At 40.2% G+C, this 15,431-nt stretch overlaps 1 protein-coding gene across 4 annotated transcripts in view; it reads right to left on the bottom strand.

Annotated features, from left to right (window-relative positions):
* Positions 1 to 15,431, bottom strand: part of IFT43 (intraflagellar transport 43) — a 135,394-nt gene that overhangs the window by 86,708 nt on the left and 33,255 nt on the right. The window lies entirely within an intron of this gene.

Raw genomic sequence — 15,431 nt, 5'->3', positions numbered from 1 at the left:
ACCCCAGACCTGTGGAGCTACCAGAGTGGAATGCCAGCCTGGGAGAGCTGAAGCATCACCTGAGACCAGGAAAGCCATAGAAGTGGAGCTGTCTGAGGACTTGGGAACCCGACCCCCACACCAGTGTGCAGAGGACATTGAACATGGAGTCAAGTTATCTGATTCACCAGCTTTGAGATTTAATGCCTGCCCTGCTGGGTTTTGAACTTGTTTGGGACCTGTTTCTCCTTTTTGGGGCCTATTTCTCCCCTTTGGAATGGGAATACGTACCCTATTTTGTCCCACCATTGTATCTTGGAAGTAGATAACTTGTATTGATTTCACAGATGGGACACTGAACTATGGACTTTTGAGTTGAAACAAGTTTAAGACTTTGGGGATGAAATGAATGTATTTGCATGTGAAAAAAGATGAGTTTTGGGGGGCCAGGGGCAAAAGTAGTGGATTGAATTATGTGCCCCCAAAACTCACTGAAACTTGAATTGTGTCCCCCAAGTTTATGTATTAGAATCTTAGCCCTCACTGTGACTGTTAAGAGGGTAGGAAATCCTATCATGGTAATTGAAAGGTGGAGCCTTAAATAGGTGATTGGATTATAGGACCATGCCATAGTGAACTGATTAAAAATGGTTGTCAAGGGCATGCTTCTGAGGGCTTTAAAAGAAGAGGAGAGTCTGTCTCTTTCTCTCTCTGCTCTCTCTGCTTCCACCATCTTGCAATGCTGAGATCCCTGGGTCACTGTCACCACCAGATGGACTTTGGACTTCCCAGCCTCAGAAACTGTAAGCAATAAATGTTGTTTTTCTTTATAATTACCCAGTTCCGTATATTTTGTTATAAGCAACACAAAACGGACTGATACAACAACCCTTAATGAAATCGTAGCTCTAGGCAACTATGATCAATGGATGCTGCAACCACTAGGAGAAAGTTCAATGGGGGCTGTAAAATGGAGCCTCACCCACTCATCAATCACATGTTCACTTAACGTGAAATAACCGGACACCTGTGCCTTCTCACACCTGTGCCTTCAGATGTGCTGCAATGGATGTACACAGCACCACCTACAAGGTCTTCCTGCCAAAACAGCAGTCCTGAATTGAATTACCAGTTAAATCTAGATGTAACTATCAGTTTAACAGGGAAAACAGGGGAATAGAAAAACAAGTTAAACACCATGACTAGGAAGCAATGGGCAAATCCACATTGTAGGACACTCTACAGGGCAAGTTTCTTACCCTCCCCTGCAAAATCAGTAACACGGAGGGGGGACAGGCAGGGGGAGGGGGAGAGTATTGTGGAACAAAAAAGACTAAAGACATATAACAACGACACATAATGTATGGACGTTGATTTGCCTTTTTCACAATCCAACTATAAAAAGACATCTTTGAGACAATGAAAGTAACTGAATATGATCTGGATATTGGATGATATTAAGGAATTATTATTAATTTTGATAGGCATGATAATGGCACGATGGTTAATAAACAAAATCAGTCCTTAGCAGTTAACAAAAATTATCTCCAGCAAGACAGGAAGGAGGGAGGGAATCAGTGACATTCTTTATATACTGTCAAGTTCCTCTTCTCATTCCTGGCCTCATAAAGGATAAAGGATTTTCCCATCCAAATGCACACTTTCTTAAGACTAAATAAATATGTTCCCTTATATATGTCTAACCCAGTTCTTCCCCATCTTTTTTCAAGACATGAAGCACTTAAAAACAACATTTGAGTGGCAAACTGAAGTGGACAGAAGACATCTGGTTGCCACAGGGGACCAGCCTAAGGGCCTTGGTAGCGCTACGCCTGGCCTGGGGGGCCCGAGGACAGAGCACACTCACATCTGGGCACACCTGCACTCAGTGCACCACACGGCACACTCCAGCTAACCTACCCTCTGTGACACCTTTCTGATAAACTGACTTGTGTGGGGATGGACAGCCTGTAACAGAGCTGGTTTAAGAGGACAAAGCACGTGTTTGCACCTGTACTTACAGATTCAGGAGCCCCTGGCTCTGTGAGGTTTTGCCTTTCTCACTTTTGTAGCCTAATAAGAATGAACTACTCACTGCTAACAGGAAGGTAAAGAGACTCTGGTATGGCAATGACACACAGAGAGGACAGAAGCCCTTTAGTATTCTTGGAACATCTATGCCATTAAAAGAGAGAGAGAGAGAGAAGGAGGAGGGAAGGGGGTAACCTCGGGACCAGCACACAGCAGTTCTACCGCCATCTTGATGTCCTTGACGCGTGCAGATGGTGTGGAAGTGGTTGGCACCAGAACAGCCCCTGAGAAGGAATGAGCGGCCGATGGAGATTTATGTGAGGAGAGTGAGATGGACAAGGTAAAATTGTCAGGAGGAGTTGTTAGAAAGTAAAATATATTGTGACAATTCCACTCCTGCCGTTCATCAATAAACTGACAGATCATTTAGTGTCAATTAGGAGTGATAGATGGACAAGTCCCCATGATCCTGGGCCAAAATTAATGGCTGGGAGGGAGAGGGTGATTGAAAATGATGGCTGACATTGAGAGCAAAGTCCTGAAAGTCCCTGAGGGGCCATTACTTGCCTCATTCCCTTGCAGATCAATGCAGGGACAAACCCCCAAACAGACACTTTGAGACAAAACTTCATCAGACTACCTTTTCTTCCTCTCTTTCCCAAGTGTGGGTCCCTCTCGTTCAGCTCTATTCCCCATGGCCAAGACAGTGACCCACCAACTATGAATGTCCCAACTCAGGCAACATCAGAGCCAAGGACAGCTAGCTTGTTGATGGAATCTTTGGCATAGCTATGATTTTGGTGCCAGGAGAAGGGACAGGCAGTGATCTAAAGTCCCAGCCCTTTCTCGTGGCTCCAGGGTAGTAAGTATTTGAGTTCCGGCACCCAGCATCTCTAGCCGGTGAGATGGCTGACACACGCTCTGTTCTCTGCCTTGGGCAGTGTGATACAAATAAAGCAGAGGTATCCCTGAAACACTTATTCCTGGGCTATGAGCTCCTCAGTCAGAGCCATAAACCACTCTTCTACTTCCCACTGGTAAGAACATAGCTAGAGAACTCTACACCTCACTTTCCTCCTACTTTCCTTGCTCAGGGACAACTGAATGGAACCTACCCGATAGAGTTGTGACACACAAAGTGCTGCTATGGACTGAAGATTTGCATCCCCTCCAAACTCTTATTTGAAACCCTCATCCCCATTGTGATGGTATTTGGAGGAGGGACCTTTGGGAGCTGACTAGGTTTAGATGAAGACATGAGGGTGGAGCCCCCATGATGGGGGAGAGGAAGAGACATGAGATCTCTCTCCCTGCATGCATGTTCCAAGGAAAGACCACGTGAAGACATGACCAGGAAAATGGACCTCACCAAGAACTCGACCATAATGGCATCCTGATCTAGGACTTCCAGTTTCCAGAATCATTGAGAAGTAAATGCTTGCTGTTTAAGCCTCCCAGTATATGGCAATTTGTTATAGCAGCCAAATGAGACAGGTGCCTAGCACAGTGCCATTTATTATTATCATCTGAAAAGAATTTAAGATGAGTACACTATTTTCTGGTGTGAATTCTCTGCTCTAACCACACTGACATTAGGTTACCCCCCTCAACACCAAATCTTAAAACAAAATGCTGTCCTCATGATCCTCTATGCCTATCAAAATCCATCCAGCAGGACCACCATCTCCTCTACAAGGTACTCCTTGACCATGGAGTTTGCTCTCTCCCCCGGCATCACATGGGCAGTGCTGCCCATCCCATTTGTTTCTCACTTATGATGTGCTCCCTCTGCTGATGTGCTCCTTCTGCTGCTCCTGACTTTTGTGAATGAAAATGCCTGATCTCCTCAATTAGAATTTGTGCTTGCACAGGACAAGAAGCACATCTTCCACTCTACTCCCTAGAATGCCACGCAAATAGCAGGAGCTATTGTTCCCAACATTAACAGGGTAGGTCCTTGATGTAGCTCAAAAATCGCCTCTCTTACCCCTCGTCAGCCTCCTCTCCTCTTGTTTCAAATCTGTCCTACTTGCTTCCAGATGCCAGCTCTCCTTTACCTCAACATCTCGATAGTTAGTTTGCTTTCCCACCTAGGGAAAGAAAAAATAGAGGCCAACCCCAAAATTAAATTCTACAAATTCCCTATTCCCCTCAGCCTGTCTCGATAATTTACCCAGCCTTTCCAAGCTCCCTCTGTCTTGGAGGAAAAATATATCCCCCTCTTCCTGTCCACGGTTAATCAGTCTCTCTTGGAAGGCATTACCCCATCCCTCCAGGATCCTTCTCTACCTATTATTACCCTATCTCATCTGTAATCACTCTTTCCTCACATATTGCAGATATGATTCTCAACCCAAACTTCCCCTTCCAAACACTGGCCCCTTTCTTTCCTTTCTTTCTCAGAGCAGTAGCCTATATTACTATCCCCATTTCATCACTTCCCACTTCCTCTTCAACCTACTGCAATCTGGCCTCTGCCCAATGCAAATCACTGTAACTACATCCTCAAAGGCCTCTAGAAACCTCCAAACAGTCAAATCCAAGGTTCTATCTTTGTCTTCTATTTTTGTAGATGACTCAAATTGTCTCTTTTTTGACCTCTCTTCTGGACTTCTGGATTGTGGAAATTATCTACATGTAGCGTCACTGGCCCCTATATCAGGTCTCTCCTCCTGCATTCCCCATCTTACAGAACCAGTACCCAACCAGTCACCTTAGCTAGCATCTTGCAAGGACCTTCAACTTGTCCTCTGCCCTGCATCCAACCAATGGCACTTCCATTAACTCCACCTCCAAAATGTCTCCAAATTTCCTCTTCTTTCCATCCTTGCACTGCTGCCTTAGTTCAGAATCTCATCATCTTTCATACAAAGTATTACTTCCCGACAGTCTTCCAACCTTCCAGATCTCCACTTTCCACAGTGGTAACAAAGTGATCCTTCTAAAATACTGACCTGGTCATTCATTCTTTCCAATAAGTAATCACTGAGTACTTATTATGAACTAGGCACTGCTTGAGGTACTGGGTGTATGTAAATAGGAGAGTGTGTCTCCTCTCATGGAGCTTACATTACAGTAGGTAGAAAAGATGATGTGTATGTACGTATCATGCATGCATGTATATCAAGTGGTAAATAAAGCAGGTGATGGGGAATACACAGTGATGGGGGGTGCTACTTTCCATAAAGTGAGGTCAAATAGGACCTTGTAAGCCATAGTAAGGACTTTGGGTTTTACTCTGAGTGGGTGGAATGCTGGAGGGTTCTAAGAAACAAGTGAACTATTCTCATCTATGAGATAGCACTGAGGGAGGCAAAGGTGTAAATGGGGAGACCAGTCAGGAGGTTCTCACGTGACTCAATGCTAGAAATGATAGTGGTTGAAGCTGGGCACTGACAGTGCCGACAACAGAGGTATTTCAACTGTAGACCTAACATGGTTTGTGGATGGATTGAATGAGTTGAGATAAAAAGAGAAGTCCAAGATGATTCCAAAGTTTATGGTCTGAGTAACTAGGAAGAGGAAGCTGTCATTCACTGATATCTGGGGAAAACTTTGGAGGTGCAGGTTAGGGAAGGAATAGAAATAAAGAGCACAATTTGCACGTTAGGTTTGAGTGCATATTCAAGTGGAGAGATCAGGTAGACAACTGGATGTTGGGGATAAGTGCGCTTGGGATATAAGTTTTGGAGTCATCAGAGCACACACGATAGTTAAACCTCAGACTGGGTTGAGATCATGCAGACTGAGTGTTGACAGACAAGAGGGAAAGTTCTAGGATGAGCCCTGGGCACACCAACATTTAGGAGGATCAGAACCAGGCCACAAGGAAACAAGCAAGTGAATACGTCAGAAAGTAACACATGAAAAGGAAAAGCATCCCTTTCCAAGAGGAAACTGATTTAATCTGCAAAAATCTTTAATATTTTCACTGAGGAATAAACACTTGAGATAATCTTTTGTCCTCTAAGAAGCAGACATAGGATTTCAAAATAAATTCCAGATATTACAAGCACTAAAATCCCCTAATAACTTAGAAAAATGGGACTCCTCCATAAGATTCTCACTAGTATATGAAATGTCACTAGTGATATTTCAAAGTCACCTTCTTGTTTTTGGTTAACACTAAAAATTACTGTTATGTTCTATAAAGAAAACAGTATCGTACTTCATATCATATGAACAGATGGAAAGTTCCAGTGAGCAGAATAACGAGTCTAAAAATAGACTCAGGTAAGATTTAAAATGTGATAAAGGTGGTTTCGCAAATCACTAGGGAAAGATGGATTTTTTTAATAAATGGTGCTGGGACACCAGCCATTTAGAAAAATACAAAATTGAATCCATACTTCAGATCACACATCAGAATAAATTCCACATGGATTAGAGATCTAAATTTTTAAAATGAAAGGGTGTGGCTGTGTTCTAACAAAACTTTATTTATAAAAACAGGCAGCTGGCCTGTGGGCCATAGCTTGCTGACTCCTAGCATATAGAAACAAAGAAAGAGAAATTTTAAACTTTATATATGCATGTTTATTTTTGCTAAAAGAAGTATAGAAAGGACAAACCAGAAGCTAGTAGATTACCTATAGGAGAAGATGGGAATGAGGAAGTGGGGAAGGATGGGAGCGAGACATCTCTACGTATATCTTTCTATACAATTTCAACTTTTGATCCATGTGAATGTTTTACATATTCAAAAGTAGATTAAATAAGAAGAATGAAAAACTAAATCTTAAAATTGAACACAAACAGAAATATATGAAACTAACGGTATATTAAATAGATAGCTTAAGCTACATGGGAAAGAATTCAAGTAACTTCTGAAGCTTATGATATAGCCTAGTGACAAAAAGAACTGCAAAGAAGGAGAACTGCAAGCCTAGGAGGCTTGTTATTGGTAATGACATTAGTGTGGTAATTATGAAACTACTTTGTGTGTGCTAAAGGATAGAGTATATCTTTTAAAATGTATGTCCTAGGCCGGCCCGTGGCTCACTCGGTAGAGTGCGGTGCTGATAACACCAAGGCCACGGGTTCGGATCCTATATAGGGATGGCCGGTTTGCTCACTGGCTGAGCATGGTGCTGACAACACCAAGCCAAGGGTTGAGATCCCCTTACCGGTCATCTTTTAAAAAAATAAATAAATAAAATAAAATAAAATAAAATAAAATGTATGTCCTACCTCTGTTCACTAAAAGAGCCTTAAAGCAATGATATCCCAATAGCAAATGAGCAGTACATGCCCAGATTTTGAATTCTAAAATCATTTTCCACCAAAAGGAGCCAGGGCTCCTTGGAGAAGTGGCTGACTCCAGGACTGGACAAAGGAAATATAAAGTGATTTTAGAATACCTTGCTGTGGCAGAAAGCGAGCAAGTGCTCAAACACTGATAGGGAAAATTAAAGGCATAAAATCCAGCTTGAAGGAGTTGACACTTGGGACAATGTGGGCATTAATAATGACTGTTATTACAGAAAAAAGACAGTCATGATGGAAATGTGTTATAACACAATGAATAACAAAAATCTATTAAGTCCATGATTTTTTTTAAAAAAGAGAAAATGAAGGAATGCTGGTCAGAACTCATTCCATCCTCATGGCCTTCAGAACTCTGGCTTCAGTAGTTAAAATCTTTCCCCTGCACAGGTTGCTTAGCAATCGAGGAAGGGAAAGGAACAGAATACTATGCTTGCGTAATATAAAAGCAGTGACTCTAGCAACCCCAAGGATAAGCAACAGGTGGCTGTGAGGTACCTGGGAATCTTCCACCTCTGCAACCTTTTTCTCTTTGATATAGTTCCACTTCTGTCTCTAATTCCTTTATAAGCTTCAACTCCCCTACCCCACCTCCAGGGTTATGGAGAAAGCAGCTGCACAGCACCCAAATCAATACTCCACCCAATCCCTTCCCTGTAAGTAACTCACCCATCAATAATAATAATAATAATAAACTCCTTGTAAGCCATATGGAGCTGCCTGCTTCATTCTTTGGTCTCAGGATACCTTTTCAGTTTGGTGGGTATTATACTTTTAGCTCACACTCAGATAGACAGCAATAAAGAAAGAAAAACTTTTCTTTATAGAAAAACTCTAGGTAATTAATACAGAAGAAATGATGGAACTAGAGAATTAACATTTTGCAACCCCTGATATAATAACTGATTCAGGCAAGGATCATTAATAGATGCTAAAACCACTGGATGAAAGGTTGTAGGTGAACAAGATTCAAAGTGGCACCCCAAATGATCACTAATTATTTATAAAAGACAAAAAGAACCTTCACAATGGAGAGAGCTAGAGGTCATCATTTAAAGTAAGTGATCAAACTTAGTAACACCAATGAAGGGATAAGCTGACATCACACACCTCCTAATTTGATATGCCAAGAAGTACATGATATCACTTGTTCTTGTTGAAAAACTTTAACTTGAATCTAATCATGAAGAATCAATTAGAGAAATCCAGAATATGAGACATTCTATAAGACAACTGGCTTGGATTCCTCAGAAAAGTCTTGGGAGGATGAGAAGAAATAAAAAGCGGGGCAGGGAGGGACTATTCTAGATCCAGAGAGACTAAAGAGAAAGAATTACTAAATGCAATGTGTGAACTCTGATTGTATTCTGGAGCTATAAAAGATATTTGGTGACAAACAAGGAAATTTAAGTATAAACTATATATTAAGTATTATTAAATCACTATGAATGTCTTAGATGTGATCATGATACTCTGATTATTTGGAGAATATCCTTAATCTTGAGAGATGCATGCTGAAGTTTTTAGGGGTGTAATGTCTACAACTTACCTTCAAATGGTTCTAGAAAACAAAAGTGTGTGTTTGTGTGGGCACATGAGCACATGGAGGGTAGAGCGAGGGAGAATAAAGTGCAAGGACAGGGTAGAAAGAATTGGAAAAAAATATTTTTAATAGTGCTATTTTGAAGGCAACCATTGCTTAAGGAAATTCTTTTTTTTTTTTTTTTATTTTGTCGATATACATTGTGGCTGATTATTGCTCCCCATCACCAAAACCTCCCTCCCTTCTCCCTCCCCCCCTCCCCCCCAACAATGTCCTTTCTGTTTGCTTGTCGTATCAACTTCAAATAATTGTGGTTGTTATATCTTCTCCCCCCCCCCAGTTTGTGTGTGTGTGTGTGTGTGTGTGTGTGTGAATTTATATATTAATTTTTAGCTCCCACCAATAAGTGAGAACATGTGGTATTTCTCTTTCTGTGCCTGACTTGTTTCACTTAATATAATTCTCTCAAGGTCCATCCATGTTGTTGCAAATGGCAGTATTTCATTCGTTTTTATAGCTGAGTAGTATTCCATTGTGTAGATGTACCACATTTTCCGTATCCACTCATCTGATGATGGGCATTTGGGCTGGTTCCAACTCTTGGCTATTGTAAAGAGTGCTGCGATAAACATTGGGAAACAGGTATACCTTCGACTTGATGATTTCCATTCCTCTGGGTATATTCCCAACAGTGGGATAGCTGGGTCGTATGGTAGATCTATCTGCAATTGTTTGAGGAACCTCCATACCATTTTCCATAGAGGCTGCACCATTTTGCAGTCCCACCAACAATGTATGAGAGTTCCTTTTTCTCCGCAGCCTCGCCAGCATTTATCGTTCATAGTCTTTTGGATTTTAGCCATCCTAACTGGGGTTAGATGGTATCTCAATGTGGTTTTGATTTGCATTTCCCGGATGCTGAGTGAAGTTGAGCATTTTTTCATATGTCTGTTGGCCATTTGGATATCTTCCTTAGAGAAATGCCTACTTAGCTCTTTTGCCCATTTTTTAATTGGGTTGCTTGTTTTCTTCTTGTAAAGTTGTTTGAGTTCCTTATATATTCTGGATATTAATCCTTTGTCAGATATATATTTTGCAAATATTTTCTCCCACTCTGTTGGTTGTCTTTTAACTCTTTTAATTGTTTCTTTTGCTGTGCAGAAGCTTTTTAGTTTGATATAATCCCATTTGTTTATTTTTCCTTTGGTTGCCTGTGCTTTTGGGGTCGTATTCATGAAGTCTGTGCCCAGTCCTATTTCCTGAAGTGTTTCTCCTATGTTTTCTTTAAGAAGTTTTATTGTTTCAGGGTGTATATTTAAATCCTTAATCCATTTTGAGTTGATTTTAGTATACGGTGAGAGGTATGGATCTAGTTTCATTCTCCTGCATATGGATATCCAGTTATCCCAGCACCATTTGCTGAAGAGGCAGTCCCTTCGCCAGTGAATAGGCTTGGTGCCTTTGTCAAAGATCAGCTGGCAGTAAGTGTGTGGGTTGATTTCTGGATTCTCTATTCTATTCCATTGGTCAGTGTGTCTGTTTTTATGCCAGTACCGTACTGTTTTGGTTATTATAGCTTTGTAGTATAGCTTAAAGTCAGGTAGTGTTATGCCTCCAGCTTTATTTTTTTGCTCAGCATTGCTTTGGCTATGCGTGGTCTTTTATTGTTCCATATAAATGTCTGGATAGTTTTTTCCATTGCTGAGAAAAATGTCTTTGGAATTTTGATGGGGATTGCATTGAATTTGTATATCACTTTGGGTAGTATGGACATTTTCACTATGTTGATTCTTCCAATCCAAGAGCATGGGATATCTTTCCATCTTCTTGTATCCTCTCTAATTTCTCTCAGCAGTGGTTTGTAGTTCTCATTATAGAGATTTTTCACATCCTTGGTTAACTCAATTCCTAAGTATTTTATTTTTTTGGTGGCTATTGTAAATGGGCAGGCTTTCTTGATTTCTCTTTCTGCATGTTAACTATTGGAGAAAAGAAATGCAACTGATTTTTGTGTGTTGATTTTGTATCCTGCTACTGTGCTGAAGCCATTTATCAATTCTAACAGTTTTTTTGTAGAGGTTTTAGGCTGTTCGATATATAGGATCATGTCATCTGCAAACAGGGACAGTTTGACTTCATCTTTTCCAATCTGGATGCCCTTTATTTCCTTCTCTTCTCTGATTGCTCTGGCTAGTACTTCCAACACTATGTTGAATAGGAGTGGTGAGAGTGGGCATCCTTGTCTAGTTCCTGTTCTTAAAGGAAAAGCTTTCAGCTTCTCCCCATTCAGGATGATATTGGCTGTGGGTTTGGCATATTTGGCTTTAATTATGTTGAGATACTTTCCCTCTATACCTAACTTATAGAGGGTCTTTGTCATGAATGAGGGCTGAACTTTATCAAATGCTTTTTCAGCATCTATAGAGATGATCATATGGTCCTTGTGTTTGCGTTTATTAATATGGTGTATCACATTTATTGATTTGCGTATGTTGAACCAACCTTGCATCCCTGGGATGAATCCCACTTGATCGTGATGAATAATTTTACGTATGTGTTGCTGTATTCTGTTTGCTAGTATTTTAGTGAGGATTTTTGCATCTATATTCATCAAGGATATTGGCCTGTAGTTTTCTTTTTTGGTTATATCTTTACCTGGTTTTGGTATCAGGATGATGTTTGCTTCATAGAATGAGTTTGGGAGATTTGCGTCCGTTTCAATCTTTTGGAATAGTTTTTAAAGAATCAGTGTCAATTCCTCTTTGAATTTTTGGTAAAATTGTGCTGTGAATCCATCTGGTCCTGGGCTTTTCTTTGTTGGGAGCCTTCTGATAACAGCTTCAATCTCCTTTATTGTTATTGGTCTGTTCAAACTTTCTACGTCTTCATGGTTCAGTTTTGGGAGCTTGTGTGTGTCCAGAAATTTATCCATTTCCTCCAGATTTTCAAATTTGTTGGTGTATAGTTGTTTATAGTAGTCTCGAATGATTCCTTGTATTTCAGATGAATCAGTTGTAATATCGCCTTTTTCATTTCTAATTTTTGTTTGAGTCTTTTCTCTTCTTTTTTTTGTTAGCCATGCTAATGGTTTGTCAATTTTATTTATCTTTTCAAAAAACCAACTTTTTGATTCGTTGATCTTTTGAATTATTTTTTGGTTTTCAATTTCATTCAGTTCTGCTCTGATCTTAATGATTTCTTTCCGTCTGCTAACTTTAGGTTTGGATTGTTCTTGTTTCTCTAGTTCTTTAAGGTGAAGTGTTAGGTTGTTCACTTGCCATCTTTCTATTCTTCTGAAGTGAGCATATAATGCAATAAATTTTCCCCTCAATACTGCTTTTGCAGTATCCCACAGGTTTTGGTATGATGTATCATTGTTTTCATTAGTTTCAATAAATTTTTTGATTTCCTGCTTGATTTCTTCTTGGACCCATATGTCATTAAGTAGAATGCTGTTTAATTTCCATGTGTTTGTATAGTTTCCAGAGTTTCGTTTGTTATTAATTTCTAGTTTTAATCCATTGTGGTCTGAGAAGATACATGGGATAATTCCAATTTTTTTGAATTTATTGAGACTTGATTTGTGACCTAATATGTGATCTATCCTGGAGAATGATCCATGTGCTGATGAGAAGAATGAATATTCTGAGGTTGTTGGGTGGAATGTTCTGTAGATATCTGCCAATTCCAATTGGTCTAGAGTCTTGTTCAGATCTTGTGTTTCTCTACTGATTCTTTGCCTAGATGATCTGTCTAATATTGACAGTGGGGTGTTCAGGTCCCCTGCTATTATGGTATTAGTGTCTATTTCCTTCTTTAGGTCTAATAGAGTTTGTTTTATAAATCTGGCTGCTCCAACATTGGGTGTGTACATATTTATGATTGTTATGTCTTCTTGATGGATCAGTCCTTTTATCATTAAGTAGTGTCCCTCGTTGTCTCTTTTTATGGTTTTTGTCAGATATAAGAATAGCTACTCCAGCTCGTTTTTCTTTTCTGTTTGCATGGTAAATCTTTTTCCATCCTTTCACTCTTAGTCTGTGTGAATCTTTATGGGTGAGGTGGGTCTCTTGAAGGCAGCATATAGTTGGGTCCTGCTTTTTGATCCAGTCAGCCAGTCTGTGTCTTTTAATTGGGGAATTTAAGCCTTTTACATTAAGAGTTGTTATTGAAAGGTGTTGATTTATTCCTAGCATTTTATTGGTTGTTTGGTTGTCTTAGGTGTCTTTTGTTCCTTGCTTTCTGATTTACTGTTTGGTTTCTGTGTTTGTTGGTTCCTTAGGTTGTAGATATGCTTAAGGAAATTCTAAACAAGGGTAGTATCTATCCATTGAGAAAAATAAACTATTCCTATATATATCTTAAGTAGTTAAACGTGAGAGTTAGCCATCCCACTGGCATAGTAAATTCTGGGGTTTTTTGTTTTTTTTCTGAACTAAAAGATATTCAGCACGTGCTCCTTCTGACTTACAGGCATCTATGACTCCACTTATTTCGCCCATAAGATGGGACCATTGGCAAAGGCTAAAAAAATGTCTCTGCCTTAATATGGTATTCTTTATGTCAGACTGGCCTAGGTTAACTATAAGTAAGCAATGAATCAAATTTCAAGAATCACAAAGACTAACTGCAATCAAAACCTGTTTGGTCTGGAAGCTGCCTTCTCCGGCATTGCTGAAACCATGGAGGCTAACAAAAGTGGCTGAAGGAAACAGCCAGCACTGCCATATCACAGAGACCATTTTCGAGAACACCTGTTATACAACACTTTCATGTTTTAGAATCACAGAACAGAGACCTACATTATTACATTATTACCTTATTTCTTAGGCACCAATGTTAGTCATATATGTTATTTTTAACAAAAATAGCAGCAGCTGACTGGGTACTAGCATTATGCTGGGTATTTTTCCTATATTATATGTCTAAGCCTCAGAGCAACTCTTTGCAATACGTATTATTATTGCTACGTGACAGGGGTTAAGTAACTTTCCCAAGCTTACATAGCCAGTTAAAGTGTTGAAACCTGAATTTAAACCCAGGTATGTCTGAATCAGATGTCCATGGTTTTAAACTCATTGTGATGTTGATTCCTGTGGGTAAAACAAGAGAGATGACTTGATCGCCACACTGTAATCAGCATGGAAATCCTGCCCTTGTCAGGATGGGAGGAATACAGAGAGGGTATGTGGGAGGAAGAAGTTTGAGGACCTTAGTCAAGACAAGGTCTTCTGAAACCATCCCAGAGACACGGATGCTCATCCTGGATGGCCCAAGAGTCTTATTTCTGTTCTAGGTCATGAGCATTCGCAGATGCTAGCAGAAACCTAAGAGGATATCATTTGCTAGTCGTGTCCAATTCTTAAATCATAAGGTTTAGAAAACACTTCTGATACGAAATCTTTGGAACTCTGACATTCCTATGCTTAAGGCTTTGAAGTAACTCATGATTAATGAAAATTCCTGATATTTAAAATAACCCTGCTTTTCTTGACCTGGCTTTACTTCTCCCAAATAGACCCTTCATATGGAAGCATTTATGCCATTGCAAATATCCCAAAACTCCTGCAACTCATAAATGTCACCATCTGCCAGAACGCCTATGAGAAGACTAGGAAGGTACGTCAGAAAGTTCAAGGAAAGATTCATATTATCTTTTAATTCTATTTTTCCACAAACTTTTGAAGTACACTCGTATGGTCAAAGCCCACCTATGAGGACGGAATAGGGATGAGAAAGACAGTCACCATTATTATAACAACAGCCAACATCTATGGAGTGCTTCCTAAATGCTTCTCTCTCTTCTAAGCACTTTACACATATAAAGGGATTTAATTCTCACAAACATCCTTTGAAGAACTATTTTCAACGCATTGTACAGATCAGAAAACTGAGACACCGGAGAGGTTACATCACTTGCTCGAAGTCTCTGAGATAATAAGGGAAATAGTCAGGATTCAAAACTAGGCAATATGGCTCCAGAACCTATGGCAGTCACCCACCACCACCTCTCAACATGGAACCACAGGGATCAGCCTCTGGTCTAAAATGTGGAAAGGCTGGGAGGGCTAAAAACAACAGCAACACTCCTGTTACAAACATAATTGCCATCAGTCCCTGCACCACCCTGTACATGTCTATCCAGGGGCTCAGCAATGATAAACACCTGGGCCAAAATCACCCAGCTAGGTGAGAATGGAATCTGCAGTCACAGCCCCACACTGCGAGCCCCATGCAGTGTAGAAAGTGCGGCCACATGCACTGTGACATTAGATTATTCTTCCCAGGAACTCCGAAGTAAGAGGATAGGTTGATCAGATACTCTGGATGGTCACAGTACCAATATTCACATTAGCTTACAGCACTGGCTTACAGTAAACTCAAGATAACAGTTAGGCAGGGTGACAGAACCTCTGTACTGTTCCTCTTTATCAATAATCTATGTGTGGGAGGGTACTTACTGCAGAGTTCATCAGCAGTTCCTAACAGGCAATTCACTATGTTTGCAAAATTACTTTAAGTAGAACACTGAATGCTACATTGCAGATGATCTTTGCAAACCTTATGCCAAGTAAGAGAAACCAGTCATAAAGGACCAAATAACCTATGATTC

The sequence above is a fragment of the Cynocephalus volans genome, chromosome 3 (assembly GCF_027409185.1).
Source record: "Cynocephalus volans isolate mCynVol1 chromosome 3, mCynVol1.pri, whole genome shotgun sequence".
Taxonomy (NCBI): Eukaryota; Metazoa; Chordata; class Mammalia; order Dermoptera; family Cynocephalidae; genus Cynocephalus; species Cynocephalus volans.
The sequence above is the reverse complement of the archived record's forward strand: the minus strand, read 5'-3'. Positions and strand labels throughout refer to the sequence as shown.